This window comes from Anomaloglossus baeobatrachus, chromosome 12, assembly GCF_048569485.1.
Source record: "Anomaloglossus baeobatrachus isolate aAnoBae1 chromosome 12, aAnoBae1.hap1, whole genome shotgun sequence".
Lineage (NCBI taxonomy): Eukaryota > Metazoa > Chordata > Amphibia > Anura > Aromobatidae > Anomaloglossus > Anomaloglossus baeobatrachus.
In genome coordinates this window covers 89,448,361-89,465,202 of record NC_134364.1, presented here as the reverse complement: position 1 = coordinate 89,465,202, position 16,842 = coordinate 89,448,361, and the positions used below count along the sequence as shown (strand labels likewise).

Here is a 16,842-nt window from a genome sequence, read left to right as displayed (position 1 = left end):
GACCTTTTTGATTTGCATTAAACTTTTACTACGAGAGGCTGCTGACAGACACTATGAAAAGAGATCTTAATAGCAAGTATGTCCTGTCTGTGCCTCATAGTAACAAACCGTATCGCTGACTGAGCTGGAGAATGTGGAGAAGATGTAGTGGCTTCAATGGTAAGAATAGCAATTTGGCAACAACACTTTGGGGCTATGTGAAATCAAAATGATAATAAGTGGATGAATCAACTAGTTATGGAGGAGCAGGTAACAGTCACACATTGGATCTGGAGCCTAAAGATAAATTTTCACATCCTACCACGAACTCAGAAGCCTCATATGAGTGGCCAGTCCGTGCATTGCTGTCCATGACACATGAATATGAGAATCCAAACCTACAGCATACTTGTCAACTTTCAGGAACAGACATTTAAGAGGTTTCTGAACGTAATAAACAATTTCACATGACCATGCCAAGTCATGTCCATTCCACACCCTAATTCCCACCCCTACTACTGTATGCATGCGGACACCAAGGCTGTCTCTCATGTTGGAGCATTCCAAACAAACCCTCCACAAGAGCTAATTGCCAGGGAGTTTTGCCAATAACCAGAAGATATGGCAGCTCTTTCATGAGTCCAGGAGGTCTCCCAATTTCCCCTGAACCTCCTAGATATTTTCACAGAATTGGCAATAGCATATATGACACAAATGTCCTCTATTATAAATACACGGAATGTGAGTGCCCTATTTAAGATTTTTCATGAAAGAATTAATTCATGCTTCTGCTTGAGATGCATGGGGACACTATCCACAAGACCCAAGAGTATCGCTGTTGTGACAGATTTGGTAGGAACGAAGGCCTGGACTAGAGAGACTGCTTCAGCTTTATTCCCTGCATATCATGTCACATATAGGGCAGTAATTACGTAATAAACTTTACAATGAATTACACGACATAGTCAGTAGGAAACCAGACCCCACTAATTCCTGTGCAGCGGCTATTTGTGTCTATAAATAACCAGTAGTAAAAATAAACCTACAAATTGAGTGATAAATTCAATTGCTATATACAATAAAATCTGATACTTCCCGTCCATTGAGTGTGTGCTCAAAATTTACATAGAAATGGTAAAATTTACTGACACATAATCCTCAACAAGGAGGTTACTATAGAGATCACGCTCCAAATAGATTCTTACAACTGACCTAACACTTATGGTTTAAAGTGAATGTGTAAGACTGTGCGTTTTCGCGGCGTTTTTGCGTGTTTTTCGGGTGCGTTTTTGGGCTCAAAACTGCATGACTTTGCTTCCCCAGTAAAGTCTATGAGTTTTCATTTTTGCTGTCCACACACAACTTTTTTTTTTAAGGCGCGTTTTTGAGCTTAAAAGAAAAAAAGGACATGTCAATTCTTTCCTGCGTTTTTCTGCGTTCCCCCCCATGCAATGCATTTTAAAAACGCAGAAAAACGCAAAGATCAAAAACGCAGCAAAATGCAGCCAAAAACGAACCAAAACGTGGTTAAACCACATGCGTTTTTACCGGTGCAGTTTTTGCGTGTTTTTGTCGCGGGTGCGTTTTTGTCCGTTTTTAGCGGCCAAAAACACACAAAAACACAGCGTAAAAAAACCGCAGCGTGCGCACATAGCCTTAAGGGGAATGTACCTGATCTCTAGACAGCAGGAAGAACTATTGAAATTGATACATATTTTGGGAGTGGAGGAGTTTCAGTAAACCTTGAAGTTTATGCATTACAATTCCTGGTGTTTGAGTCTAATGGGTGGTTGTATACAGTGATTGACAGTCTTCCCTGTATAACTACACATGTATAAACTGAAAAATAAGGAGCGCTGATAGTGTAACACCAACAGATAAGTGAGGTAGATCAGGAAAAATACACTCACCTGAAAAGGTTGTGATAGTCACAACCACTGATAGAGCATAGGATGATGGCGTCTGCTGCAGCCCCACGTGGATGTGCATACAAATCAGAGTGAAGAGGGGGTTAATGCCGCGCATCAGCTAAAATGAAGATGTAGCACGTTGATGTTATAAACGTATTCTTTTATTCCATCGGTCTACGCATAGATATTATGTTGATGCACTGGTCCTGAAGAAGAGGTATATCCTCGAAACGCGTAGACCGATGGAATAAAAGAATACGTTTATAACATCAACGTGCTACATCTTCATTTTGGCTGATGCGCGGCATTAACCCCCTCTTCACTCTGATTTGTAACTACACATGTAGTGATAATTGTCAATCACTGATTCATAACTGACATGAAGAAATCGGCGGTTTCACGGGCACTGTCACAAGAAGCATGGGCAATGCATAAGAACAATCATTATTTATTAAATAAAAACGCATTTCTGGTCTTTTCCCTTTCATTACGTGAAGGAGTTGTCACACGGACGCGTTTCCCCCTTCATCAGGGAAGGTTCAGTGGACTAATAGTAGGTCTAGCAAGCACTAAGGCCATCTTGCAACATATATTCTTGCATCCAATACCGTGGTATCAGTGTCCCAATACATAGTCCTCAAATCAAAGCTGCATGACTGCAGCACAATGACGGGATACCTCACTGATAGAGGTATGCACCCTCCACGTATAGGTTGCTTGGAGAGTGAAGCGCTTGCTGTACCTACTATTAATCCACTGAACCTCCCCTGATGAACCCCAAAAAAAAGGGGAAAATGAGTTAGGATTCTTCTTTGGACGATAACAGCAGATAGGTTACCCCTTGCTAGGATCTAGTATTTATATAGAGGCCTATAGCATATTGTTGGTTATAGCATTTTGTTGATCATGCTTAGTTTCCTTCCTCACTCAACATTTGTTTATTTAATCTCCAGTCGTCTGTGGGTGACTTTTGGAGTGAAGCTGACAATTGTTTATTATTTGATGGAAACTATCCTGAATACAGTGTGTCCACCCATATCCTGTCCACCGCCATTAACTTGAGAACGGCGGCAGCTATAGGCATAGAAGTGGTGTCTAGGTATAGTAAAGTAGCCATGCGCTACACAATGAAAGCACCTATAGCGCCACTTGGTGGAAAACAACGGAGTTAGGATTTTTATCTCGAAAATGGAACGAGATAGAGAAAAAAAGTGAATAACAAAGTTGTAGGGCATAGTTTGACACTTCATTCATTTCTTGGTGATGGGTGCCTACTCAGGCAAGAACAGCTCTACAGGGATAGAAGAGGGGCAGCTGTAGTGGAGCAGGGGGCACCCAAAAAAGTATGGTGCACCTCCGTTGGTAGGTAGGAGAAAGGGAGGGAATAACTAATCCCGACTAGCCCATCCCTAGCTACTACTGAACAATACCATTGCTATTTAGCTTGTCGGTCGGTATTAGAATTATACCCCACTATTTATTCATCAATTGATTTGCCTTTTGCACTCACTTCACATGACTTTTGTCTGAAAATAGTGGTTATCATATTATTGAGCTTTTAATATATACCTTTTTAAAATTACTATTATTATTATTATTATTATTAATAATAATAATATATCTTTTAGGAACTTTTTCTTTTGGTCTATGGCTTATTTCCCTCCTTTTTCTATTTTATTCTGGTCAATTGAAGGTTCACCACTGCTCCATGTTTTTGCCATTTGTGGATAATGGATTTCACTGTGGTTCGCTGGAGACTCAAAGCTTTAGAAATTACTTTACAACCTTTTCCAGACTGATAGATCTCAATTTGTTTCTCAGGTGTTCCCAAATTTCTTCACATCCTGACATGATGTCTAGCTTTTTAGGAACTTTTGGTTTACTTCACTTTGTCAGGCAGGTCCTATTTAAGTGATTTCTTGATTGAGAACAGGCGTGGGTGCGGCTAGGGACATTGAGCTCAGCTTCTCAAAGATATGCTAAACCAAAGTTAATTTATGTATAGGGGAAGAATTCACTTTTTCAAAAATTGCAATGTTCAAATCCCTTTATTCTTTAAGTGAAACAGTAGCCATCTACAATGTGTGAGGTCTGTCTCTGCCTCAAGACAGAGACAGACCTCAATTGCCTCATCTGCAATTTTTGTGACATATGGATCTTGATGGACTGCAACCTCTCCAACGATAATCATACAAGCCCTTTATTGTCCATGAATTTCATATCTGATTGGATAAATTTTGTGGGCAAAAGATAAGTCCGGTTGTATACTTGACCATCTTTATACTGTGTGTCGTTTTGTCCTTATCTGTGTTATAGTGCTTTATCTAAATTGTATCAATTTGTTTATTTCATCATTTCCCTACCTTGCTACTGGTATCCAGGGCCAAGGTGTACAGGATGCTTCAATAATATCCTGAGATGAGACAAAATGATATCAGTATCAGTTATATTATTTACTAATTGGTCTGACTATCACTTCTGTGTGTTTTATATTTCAAATAAATATCTTTTGTATGGTAAAAATTAGCTGTTTATATAATTCTAATACCCAGGCATTTTCTCCTGTATCGGCCATTGTGCTAAACGGAGCATCCTTATAAAGCCATCCATTTGAAAACCGTACTCTTTGACAACTTTTTATCAGCCTCCTGAGGAACCCTTTACATGGGGGAACCGCATCGAAGCATAGAGGCATTACATATGATGTAAAAACGTCAGGAGAGATTGTGACGGGGGTGTACAACAGAGCAAAGGATGGACGAGGCCGAGGGACGATCCAACAGGTTTATTAACAGGAATGCAAGAACAGCACACGATAAGTCCACGTAAAACAGATTCGGGGCCCTTCCCGACAATCCTCGGACCGGATTACAAAGCAATCGTCCTTACAGTAGTCCAAAGAGTTCCACACAATCCCACGGGCCGCCACACAGGCCTAGCTCCGTCCGTGTCCACAGCCACACAGGCTGGAGCTCCTGCTCCCTTCAAGTTTCAGCTCACTCTGCCTGAATCTCCCAGGTAAGCAGAGTTTACACTAGTTGGACTCTAGGCCCACCTCCCCCTACTCCCAGGGATGGAAGTGCCTCAAGAGGATATAACCTTGCATTTTAGGGGGGTGATTACCTACAACAATAGAAATGTACACAGAAGTAGTTCAAATAAGACAATGAACCCAGCTTGAAATAGGAATCTGTACAGCATATACAGTGAGAGGGTAAATTACATCTTCACAATCCCTCCCCCTCCCAACTTGTGTACGTACTAGGGACCTCTACAGGTCACTGGTTAAGTACACACAGGCAGAGCGTTACTTACATGTGGCTTCATGCAGCCACGAATTGGCATCGTAGCTCTCCCACATCATTGCCCAGGAGAACAGCTGCAGGCAGACCACCCATCACCCCAACCACACATCGCCTGACCCCAAAACCAAAGCTCAGATCCACAGTGGCTGTGGGAATAGTCCTCCATTGTCCACCAGCCAGTTCAATGACAATCCCAGGTCCTCTATGGATTGCCTCAGGCCGAACCACTCGGGGATCAGCCAGTGTGAGGAAAGCACCCGAGTCACAAAATCCAACAAGTCTCTGTCCATCCAGCACAACCTCCTGCAAGTGCTTACCTCGATGAGCAGAAGTCGTCATAACTGCAGGTCGCACCCCGTAAACTCCTGGTGGTGCAACATGGGCTGAGTCACTAGGCCAGTCCTCACATAGCGGTGCCACATCTTCCTCCATGGCGCTGGGCTGTAAATAATTAACAATCCGATTGGGCGCAGGATCAGTCCTCATTTGAACAGCTGGGCAGGAGACTTGCCGATGCCCTGGCTGTCCACATTGATAGCATCTGAGCTGGGTCTCCCTCCATCCAAGGCGTCCTCTTGGGTAAGGGGTAGGGGAACTTGGAGGCCGGCTCCCACCTGAAGGTGCTGTAGGGGTTTGAGGATGATTCCTCCATGGCCTGGCTGGGCATGAGGCCTGCAAATGCCCGGGATGCCTACAAACATAACACCTGCGCTCTGTTACTTCCTCTCCCCGGCGTATTCCAGAAAGTGCAGTAGAAGCAACTGGAGGCACATTAACACAGGTATCAACATGTGGTGGCTTAGAGGAACGGGGAACAATGGGGACAGAACAACTGGGGGCATCCGGTGTTGTGGAGCTGTTAGGCGTCTCTCCATCCTCCAACAGAACCCTCCACTGAGGCTTGATGGTGAGCACCTCATCAGCTAGAGCAGCAGCTTCCTCCACTGTCGCTGGTTTTCTCTCACGCACCCATTCCCGGATCTCAGCGGGGCACTTGAAGTAAAACTGCTCTTTTAGGAGGACCTGGAGGACGGTCTCCAAGGTTAAGGCCTCCTCTGCCTCCAACCAACGATGCTCCACCCTCTAAGAGCCCAACCAGATGCCGGACGCGCTCCCTTTCTGGGACTTCCATTAATCGACACTGATGCTCAAAGTCCTGGAAGAAGCCCTCAATGTCACCAGCAGCCTCATTAAACTGCTTGAAGTCTTTGCGGGACACTCTGGGAAGTTCCCTCATGATGGGTGCTGGGGTTACAGTCTGTCTGGAACCTCTCGCGGCTTCCACAGCGAGCTGCTTATCCAGCAATGCCATCTCCTCCATCCTGCGCTCCTTCTCTTCAGCTCCACGCATGGCCTCCCTCTTATCTTCTATGGTGGCCTCATCTCCAAGCAGTGCCATCTTTTCCTTGTACCACACAACCCATTGACTTTTTTGGGTATTCACCTCCGGCTCCCGTCTTTGCTCCCCTTGCTGTGGAAATTGTTCCTCGGTGCCATCTTGCAGGCAAGCGTGTTCCAATGCCTCAATTAGTTGCTCCTTAGAGAGTCCTTTGTAGCCGACACCTAATTCACGGGCCTTTGTTTGTAGACTCGCCACAGTCCAGTTCCTGTATCCTGAGGTTCTGGTTTCAGACGTCGATTGGCTGTTGTCCTCCATTTCTTCTGCTCTGATCCCACCGCTGCCACCAGTTTGTGACGGGGGTGTACAACAGAGCAAAGGATGGACGAGGCCGAGGGACGATCCAACAGGTTTATTAACAGGAATGCAAGAACAGCACACGATAAGTCCACGTAAAACAGATTCGGGGCCCTTCCCGACAATCCTCGGACCGGATTACAAAGCAATCGTCCATACAGTAGTCCAAAGAGTTCCACACAATCCCACGGGCCGCCACACAGGCCTAGCTCCGTCCGTGTCCACAGCCACACAGGCTGGAGCTCCTGCTCCCTTCAAGTTTCAGCTCACTCTGCCTGAATCTCCCAGGTAAGCAGAGTTTACACTAGTTGGACTCTAGGCCCACCTCCCCCTACTCCCAGGGATGGAAGTGCCTCAAGAGGATATAACCTTGCATTTTAGGGGGGTGATTACCTACAATAATAGAAATGTACACAGAAGTAGTTCAAATAAGACAATGAACCCAGCTTGAAATAGGAATCTGTACAGCATATACAGTGAGAGGGTAAATTACATCTTCACAGAGATAAGTATATCTCCTGGACCCTTCACCTATCCACCTGCCATTTTTTTTATTTATCATTGTGTCACATGGTTATACACCTCACCTTTTTCTGGCAGGGTCTTTAGGGATATGCAGGGAAAGCCGACAGTGAGTGGGGCACCATTACGACAAAATCAGGGTGCCGACCCCCGCTGGTAGGTAGTGCAGAGGAGGAAGGATTGGTATAGGGTGTATCTGTGTCGCCCAGGCCTATGGGGTACTCAGTCCCGGGCGGTGTATTGCTGGGGAGATGTCACTTGGTGCCCGTTGCCCGGTTCCGTGTCATGGGGACACCTTTTAAAAGGGTTATATTTACAGGGAAGATTAAATGAAAGTTTATCTCATGACGCCACTTGCGGGTTGCAGCTATGTGGATGGAGACGCTGCTGCACAGTTCTCACTAGTGGGGCTGGCGTTGGTGGCAGCCTGGATGCTAGGCCCTCTGCAAGCAGGGCCAGTCCCCAGAGGATAGGTGATGTAGATGGGTGCAGAAAGAAAGTAGGCCACACAGGAGTTTGCAGTGTAACTGGTTCCTTTACTCACAGTCAGATGGAAACTGGTCTTGACCGCTGGTCCCCTTAGTCCCAGTGCCGGTTTAGTGACCTGGTGGCTTCTTTCCCCTGCACCTGTCTTTGGTTTGTGGGTCACCGTGGCTAGGAACGTCTGGGGTCCCCTCCTGGTAGTCTCTCAACGGTAGTCCGTATGTCGGTAGTGTGAACCCTGTGGGGTCGGAGTCTCTGGTTCTATTCCCCGGTTCTCCTGTTGCTATTGAGTCCCGAACTTCAAGGTCAGTGAGGTCATTGATGGTCTCCTCACTGTGCAGATTTTATCAGGTCTGCCTGGAGCGTTTGCCTGACCTAGGATTCTGTGCCCCATCGGTGCTATGGTTCCGGGAGCACTCTACCGTACTCCACCGGCAACCACACGCCTGGGCCCTCAGATCACCGTCACACTCCTGTCAGTGTTTCTACTCGCTCTCTGTCCGTCCGTCACTGACGACTCCCTACTCAACTCTCTGACTGTCCACTGTCTGCCCCTCCCACCTGGTCGTCTAGTGGACTCGATCGGCTCCACCTCTAAGTGGCCATCCATTAGGTCCAACCCTAGTCTGGCACCAGTCTATGGGGAATTTGGGGGTAAAACAGGGATTAACTAGAATGTTTTTGTTGTTACCGGTACTGGTCTTCTGGGTCCCTGGGGGTAGGCCCTGCATCCTGGTGGGAATGCAGTACCTTGTAGCTCCCTGATGGCTTCAGGGGCGCTACATATCTCCTTTTCTGTGCACATTAGGTTCACACACGGTGTTGATTTTATTATTATCCTAATAAAGTATTGTGTTTTTAAAGGTAGATTTATGTATGTTATGTTCCACTACCTGATTACTATTTCATTATTTTCCTCAATTTCAATTTCTTTTTCCCTTAACAATAAAGACCTTCATGTACAAACTACTTTTTGTGTTTACTTGTGTTATCTTTGTCTAATATTTAAATTTGTTTAGCGATCTGAAACATTTAAGTGTGACAAACATGCAACAGAATAAGAAATCAGCAAGGGGGCAAGAAGCAGTATAAGAGTATGTGCACACGCTGCGGTTTTTTGACGCTGCGTTTTTGGCTGCTAAAAACGCACAAAAACGCACCCGCGACAAAAAACGCAGTAAAAAACGCATGCGTATTTGCCACGATTTGGTGCGTTTTTGGCTGCGTTTTGCTGCGTTTTTGATCGCTGAGTTTTTCTAATGCATTGCATGGGGGGAAAACGCAGAAAAACGCAGGAAAGAATTGACATGTCCATTTTTTTTTTTTTAAGCTCAAAAACGCAGCTTAAAAAAAAACTTGTGTGCGGACAGCAAAAATGAAAACTCATAGACTTTGCTTCCCCAGAAAAGTCATGCAGTTTTCAGGCCAAAAACACACCCGAAAAACGCGCAAAAACGCTGCGAAAAACGCACTGTGTGAACTTACCCTATGGCTAAGGCTCCACTTTGCGTTCATCTACTTGCAGTTCTAAACGCATGTTTTGGGCTTAATTGATTTGACCAAAGTTGCCTGTTTCAGAAATTTAGCGCTGAAAACGCATGCGTATTTACCGCGTTTTAGATGCGTTTTCAGCGCTTTTTACCTGCTTTTCCACCTGTGTTTTGATAGATGCGTTTTGAACATCATGACACTGCTAAATAAAGTTTAAATAGTCAAACTCAATGAAAAAATTGGAAAAAAGAAACAAATCTATATTTTTGTGAAACATAATGAAAATAAATTAATTTAATGAAATTATAGCGAAAATATGATATTTAATGGAAAAATAGCAATAATTTATTAAAATTCTTATTTTTAATTGCTGAACTATGTGTGTGTGTAAAGGTACATATGAAATCATTATTTTGATGTCCAAAAAGCATGTTTTCTGCACTGGAAAAGCAGGTAAAACGAAGGAATTTGCTGGAATCTTGGTTTTTGCCATTTCTCATAGACTTCAATGTTAGCAAAACGCACCCAAAATGGCAAAAACAATTGACATGTTGCTTCTTTGAATGCATGGTTTTTGCCACAAAATATGCAAATTAAACGCAGTGTTTTAAGGCTATGTGCGCACGTTGCGTATTTACATGCAGTTACGCTGCGTTCTGCACCGCAGCGTAACTGCATGCGTCCTGCGTCCCCAGCATAATCTATGAAGATTATGCAGGAGACGTGCGCACGTGGCGTATTAGAGCGCAGCGCTTCGGCTGCTGCCCGAAGCGCGCGTTCTAAGAAGTGACATGTCACTTCTTTTGTGCGTATTGGTTGTAATGTCGGTCTCTCTCTCTGTCTGTCTGTCGGTCTCTGTGTCTCCCTGTCGGTCGGTCTCTCTCTCTGTCTATCCCTCTCCCCCCTCTCTCATACTCACCGATCAGCTGCATCACACTGCTCCGGCGGCTTCTCCTGCTTTTGAAAATGCCGGTCGCCCATTATTCAATCTCGTATTCCCTGCTTCCCCCGCCCACCGGCGCCTATGATTGGTTGCTGTCAGACACGCCCCCATGCTGAGTGACAGCTGTCTCACTGCAACCAATCACAGCCACCGGTGGGCGGGTCTATGTAGTGCAGTAAAATAAATAAATAATTAAAAAAAACGGGTGCGGTCCCCTCTAATTTTGATACCAGCCAAGATAAAGCCACACGGCTGAAGGCTGGTATTCTCAGGATGGGGAGCCCCGCGTTATGGGGCGCCCCCCAGCCTAAATATATCAGCCAGCAGCCGCCCGGAATTGCCACATGGATTAGATGCGACAGTCCCGGGACTGTACCCGGCTCATCCAGAACTGCCCTGGTGCGGTAGCAATCTGGGTAATAAGGAGTTAATGGCAGAAGCCCATAGCTGCCACTAAGTCCTAGTTAATCATTGCAGGCGTCTATGAGACACCCCCAATGATTAACCTGGTGAAAGTAAATAAACACATACACCCGAAAAATCCTTTATTTGAAATAAAAGACAAAAACCACCCTCTTTCACCACTTTATTAAAATCCCCAAACACACCTCCAGGTCCGGGGTAATCCACGAGGTCCCGCGACACATCCAGTACTGCTACATGAAGCTGACCGGAGCAGCAGTACAACACCGCCACCCCTGTCCGCTCCATGCAGAAACTGAAGTGAGTCACGCTGTCAGCGGGGACATCACTGAGGTAATGCCGGTGTGTGTGCGGTGATGATGAGGGCTGTAGTGTCGGAATGTGTGCGGGGATGTCGGCGGTAATGTCGGGATGTGTGCGGGGATGTCGGAGGTAATGTCAGGATGTGTGCGGGGATGTATGCGGGGATGTCGGGATGTATGCGGGGATGTCGGGATGTGTGCGGGGATGTCGGCGGTAATGTCGGGATGTGTGCGGGGATGTAGGCGGGGATGTCGGGATGTGTGCGGGGATGTGGGCGGTAATGTCGGGGTGTGTGTGGGGATGTCGGCGGTAATGTCGGGATGTGTGCGGGGATGTCGGCGGTAATGTCGGGATGTGTGCGGGGATGTCGGGATATGTGCGGGGATATCGGGATGTGAGCGGGGATGTCGGGATGTGTGCGGGGATGTCGGTGGTAATTTCGGGGTGTGTGCTGGGATGTCAGGATGTGTGCGGGGACGTCGGCGGTAATGTCGGGATGTGTGCGAGGATGTTGGGATGTGTGCGGGGACGTCGGCGGTAATGTCGGGATGTGTGCGGGGACGTCTCTCAGGTTACCCGCGGCCACAGGTCTCGGGTGGAGGACTCGAGCTGGCCGCAGGTAACCTGAATGACGGCACCGGTGATGCGTGGCTCACAGCGGTCACTCAGATTTGCAGTCACAGGTGAGTCCTTCATCTGTGACCGCAAATCAAGCCGCGGCACACGGACAGAGCCGTGCGATCACAATGAAATCGGGTGAAGTTCATCCGAGTTCATTTTGATCGCGCGGCTGTCTCCCGCAGCCAGCCATGTGCTCTTTTTGATATTCCGGTCCCACTCGGCTCTGCTGCAAGTCTATGGGGATGCAGCAGAGCCAAGTGGGACCGCACTGTCAAAAATGTGCGCTCTGGATGCTTTTCCCATGGCAGAGCAAGCATCCAGAACGCATGAATTCTGCAGGAATGTGCGCACGTTGCGCTCTGCCGAATGCGTCTCAGAACGCAGCTTTTCGGCTGCGTTCTGAGACGCACATGCAGTGACTATTTACGCTGCGTCATAGAACGCAACGTGCGCACATAGCCTTATTAAACCACCTATGGATAGTAGTATACCTACTGTAAGAGAAAGCACCTTTAGGCCATGTGCCCACGGGCGCTCGTACCTGCGGATATATTCGCAGGTACGGCCGCATGTTTCCCGCAGCTGCCCGCCGGCATCCGCAGCTATTTTTAGCTGCGAGTTTCCAGCAGAATAGCTGCGGGAAACATGTGGACTTTCACGCGATTTACCTGCGGACGTCCCGGCCTCTATCTCCATAGCGGAGGGCCGGGATCTCCGCAAGTAAATCCGCATGAATAATTGACATGCAGTTAGGTGCGGCTGAGGATCTCCGCAGGAGATTCCGCAGCCGCACTTTCCGCAGCGTGGACACAGACATTCCCCATGTCCCATAGGGTAACATGGGGAGTGCCTGTACATGCTAGAACCTGCGGATTTATCTGGAAAATCCAGAAAAATACGCAGGTTTTCCGCGGCAAACTCCGCAGCAAAAAGCTCCTGTGAGCACATGGCCTTATAACGATAATATAAAATCTGTACTCCACCTTGAGTCACTGTGAGAGGAAGATTAAGATAATATTTAATAAAATGTCTATACCATATGACCTAGGAATCGTTGTGATCACTGATATTAATATCATTTGTCACTAGATACTCCTTCCATTTTGCCACTCGTTGCCATCTCTAAAAAATCTTAATGTAACATATATTTTAATAGCTTCCAAGTAAGAACTTCTATCTTTTTATCTTTTGGTTATCCATTTCCATATGTTCAAATTAATAATTCTGAATATAAGGAACAAGTCCCATATCTGTCCATCTGTGAATAAAGCTGAGACGTCGCTACAAAGAAAAGGCAGTAGGAATGCTTGTCCTGATGAGATTACGCCCTCTACACACCCTTTTTTCTTGATTAGGGCTGACATCATACTTGCAGTTTTTTTTTTTTCTTTCGGGGCAGGGCTGAGAAAGTAGAGATTCAGAGACAGAAGCTCATTTCAGTCTTGTTTCCTGCTGTCTGCACTACAATAAGGTAAGCTCCTGCCTCACCTTCCATACGCTGTATATTTCTGGTCTATCTGAACACTGTAGGACTATAAGTTGTAGTATATCCATAGTACATACACTTTTTAAACCCTCTCAATCCTCATTCCTGGGGTTGCATAATGCTCGATTTTACCTATATAGTGTGTGTGTGTGTGTGCTGGGACAGATCAAAGTCCTGTCCAGTATCTACGTTTACAGTCATTGCACTGTTGTAAATATATCTGTTGTTCAGTGAATATCATGGCTTGTGAACCGTATAATAATGCTGCCCCCAAGAGCTTGCAATCAACAGAGGTTGTACATTGCCACATGTGGGATATCAGATGTATGCCTGTCTAGTTAATGAGATTTCTCTATAGGAGGTATAGGAATAGGCTCCAGATTATCTGTATGGCTTGTGAGAGCATGGACATAGTTTTTGGTTGAAGGAGGTATTTTTGGAATGTGAGTGTAGTGCGGTTAAGCAGCTCTCCCTCCTCTTTGATTTTGGACAAGATTGTCCACATTATACATTAGTCAATAAATGTTGAGGGGATAGGAAAGTCTGAAATATAAGTGATACAGCACAGCAGGCATATGGGTGGTTGCAGAACTAGGGAACCATTTATTCCAATATCTAACCAAATAATTAAGTATCTTTGAGTCAAAGGCATCACGTTCAGTTTATCTTCTGCTTGTGCCTACACACACATTTTGTACCCACTGCACATTATTCTACACAGTAGTGCCCACTTCAGCCACACCTCTCTTTGATTGCCCAGCTACTATCCATTTTAGGCGTGGCTTTTTTTTTTCTTGTCTTCCTTTATATAAATGTAAATTCTTCCCCCTATAAATAGGTAAAACAGTCTCACTAATTTAAAGGCCACACTTTCCTTAATAGTACATCCAGATATTCCTTAAAAATATTAAAGGCAGCTCTTTAATACAGACTTCATCAGCTGTAATGTGACATCCCTTTGTATTGCTTACATGGAGATGCGGGCACGAGATAGCACAAGCCATCTGTTATCCAAAAATCGAATTATAGCGAAGTCTTGTCAGGAGAACAGTCCTCGTGATGAGTTATAGGAATTTCTAATGGACCAGGGCAGTTGTTCTGCTGCTCAGGAAGCTTTATGACGTTGCACATTTAGAAAATGTAAAGACCATGAAATTAATATATACGTCAGTCAAAGGATTGTTTGTAAGATCAAAGTCCAAAGTCCACTTAACTATTGGTAGGGGCAGCTTTGTAAGGTTGGTCATATATTCTGGTATAGTTAGATCCAATCATGTTGCGTTTCTCTTATTCTGTACATTTCCAACAATTATGAACCATTAGTATGGATGACAGACGTTCTCCAGCGTGGTGAAAAGTTTGTAATTAGGTGACACTTTACTCTCTGTGATAGACAATAGGTGGATTGAACCCTCTGGGTACTACTGGAATTTGGGTGTGGTGCAAAGGAGAACCATAAATGATGAGCTGAACACTCAAGTGCTCTTTATCTGGCCACATTAATGTTTATTGGTGCCTCCTTACTGGTCCTCGTTATAAAATTTTGGGAAATAGAAAGATTGCCAGTCTGATATCAATGTCTTTTATTCTGGCAGTGATACGTTTCCGTCCGCAAGAGGTGTCTGGCAGCAGCATGCACCCTACTTCCTGTCGAGTACACATGTCTGCTCAGCAAAGCCGAGCATGCATGTATATTAAGCTATTAAGCGCTGGGAAAAGAGCTGTTTGATCACTACATGTCTGACGTGTATACCCAGCAATACAAATTAGTTAAAAATCAGGGAAACCTGAGGTTTATCGTGGTACTGTCTAATGTATATGATGGACTCCAGAAACTCCCATGACAGATAGTGTTTTGGGAAGGGAAGTACTGGGTTTGTTGAATTTCAACACTAGATCCTTTTATTCTTTGGGAACCTAGGCCACCACCAGAGGAGTCTGTGAGTGGTTTACTCCTTGTGCTCTTTACACATGCACAGCTGGACAAACTGAGTGTCCATGTATGTAGTCGTCTGCCGATAGCTATATAAGGTGCAAGAGCACCTTTTAAAGGTGGTGTCACACACAGCGACGACGACAACAACATCGCTGTTAAGTCGCTATTTTCTGTGACGTTGCAAAGACCTCAACAGCGACGTCGCTGTGTGTGACGCATAACAATGATCAGACCCCTGCTGTGAAATCGCTGCTCGCTCCTGAATATTCGAGGTAATTTTTTGATCGCTGCTATCCCACTGCGCCATGATGATAAGCTCAGCATCCTTGTGTTTGACACCGCAGCAGCGATGGTCGCGACGACGCTGAAGGCAGTGACGTAGGACTGAAGGCAGGATAAGGGCGTGTTTTTGCGGTGTATTGTGCAACGCCCCCACGACTCCAATTGGTGGTTACAACAGCGTTCCGATTGGGTACCTTGTCGGAGGCGTTAGTGATTTCATTCTTTAAGTTCCATTCTTTGTTACACATAGTAGATTCTCTGTTGCTAGTGCGTCGTTCTTTGTGGATCTGAATGAAATGAAATAGAATGAATGAAAGCACTACTGCGTCTTCCTTGGGTGACCGTGCCAAACAAATCAGGCGCGCTGTAGTGATCCCCAATTGGAATAGAGGGGCGTGAAAAAAGGCAACACACAGGCGCTATAGCGATCACTAATCGAAACGGAGGGGCGTGAAAAGAGGCAACGCAAAAAATGTCTAGGGGTAAACTCCACGCCTCTATCAAGGTCTGAGTCGTTGCATAGCGACGCGTGTGACACCACACAACGACCGTCGAGGTCGCTATGATCGCTGCTCCGTTGCTGCTTAAAATTACATGTTTGACAGCTAATTAGCGATCATCTAAGGTCGCTGTTACGTCACAGGAAATGGTGACGTCGTTGTGTGTGTGAATCCAGCTTTAGGGTACCATCACACTTTAGCGACGCAGCAGCGTTCCAACCAGCAATCTGACCTGGTCAGGATCGCTGCTGCGTCGCTACATGGTCGCTGGTGAGCTGTCAAACAGGCAGATCTCACCAGCGACCAGTGACCAGCCAGCAGCGACGTGCAAGCGACGCTGCGCTTGCACGGAGCCGGCGTCTGGAAGCAGCGGACACTGGTAACTAAGATAAACATCGGGTATGGTTACCCGATGTTTACCTTAGTTACCAGCGCACACCGCTTACCTTAGCGTGTGCAGGGAGCAGGAGCCGGCACTGGCAGCGTGAGAGCTGCGGAGGCTGGTAACGAAGGTAAATATCGGGTAACCACCTTGGTTACCCGATGTTTACCTTGGTTACAGCTTACCGCAGGCTGTCAGACGCCGGCTCCTGCTCCCTTCACATTCAGGATTGTTGCTCTCTCGCTGTCACACACAGCGATGTGTGCTTATCAGCGGGAGAGCAACAATAAAAAAAATGAACCAAGGCTGCGTGTAACGAGCAGCGATCTCACAGCAGGGGCCAGATCGCTGCTCAGTGTCACACACAGTGAGATCGCTAATGAGGTCACAAAAAACGTGACTCAGCAGCGATCTCAGTAGCGATCTCGCTGTGTGTGAAGTACCCCTAACAGCCTCACCTCCCTGGGGCTGTAAATCAGTGTTAACCCAGCATTATCTGCTCATCTATCAATTCTATGGAAAGCTGAGGTCATTCTATGGGCTATTTATCTACATTACAGATTTTCAACAGTAGTTTCCA

At 46.0% G+C, this 16,842-nt stretch overlaps 1 protein-coding gene and 1 long non-coding RNA gene across 2 annotated transcripts in view; one reads left to right on the top strand and one right to left on the bottom strand.

The window, feature by feature from the left end:
* Positions 1 to 16,842, bottom strand: part of LOC142257480 (uncharacterized) — a 259,149-nt gene that overhangs the window by 188,780 nt on the left and 53,527 nt on the right. The window lies entirely within an intron of this gene.
* The window catches only part of TAGLN2 (transgelin 2), a 37,860-nt gene continuing 34,075 nt past the window's right edge, over positions 13,058 to 16,842 (top strand). The window contains exon 1 of the mRNA XM_075329841.1: positions 13,058 to 13,147. The gene's annotated coding sequence lies outside the window, so the exon portion shown is untranslated. The remainder of the gene's footprint in view (positions 13,148 to 16,842) is intronic.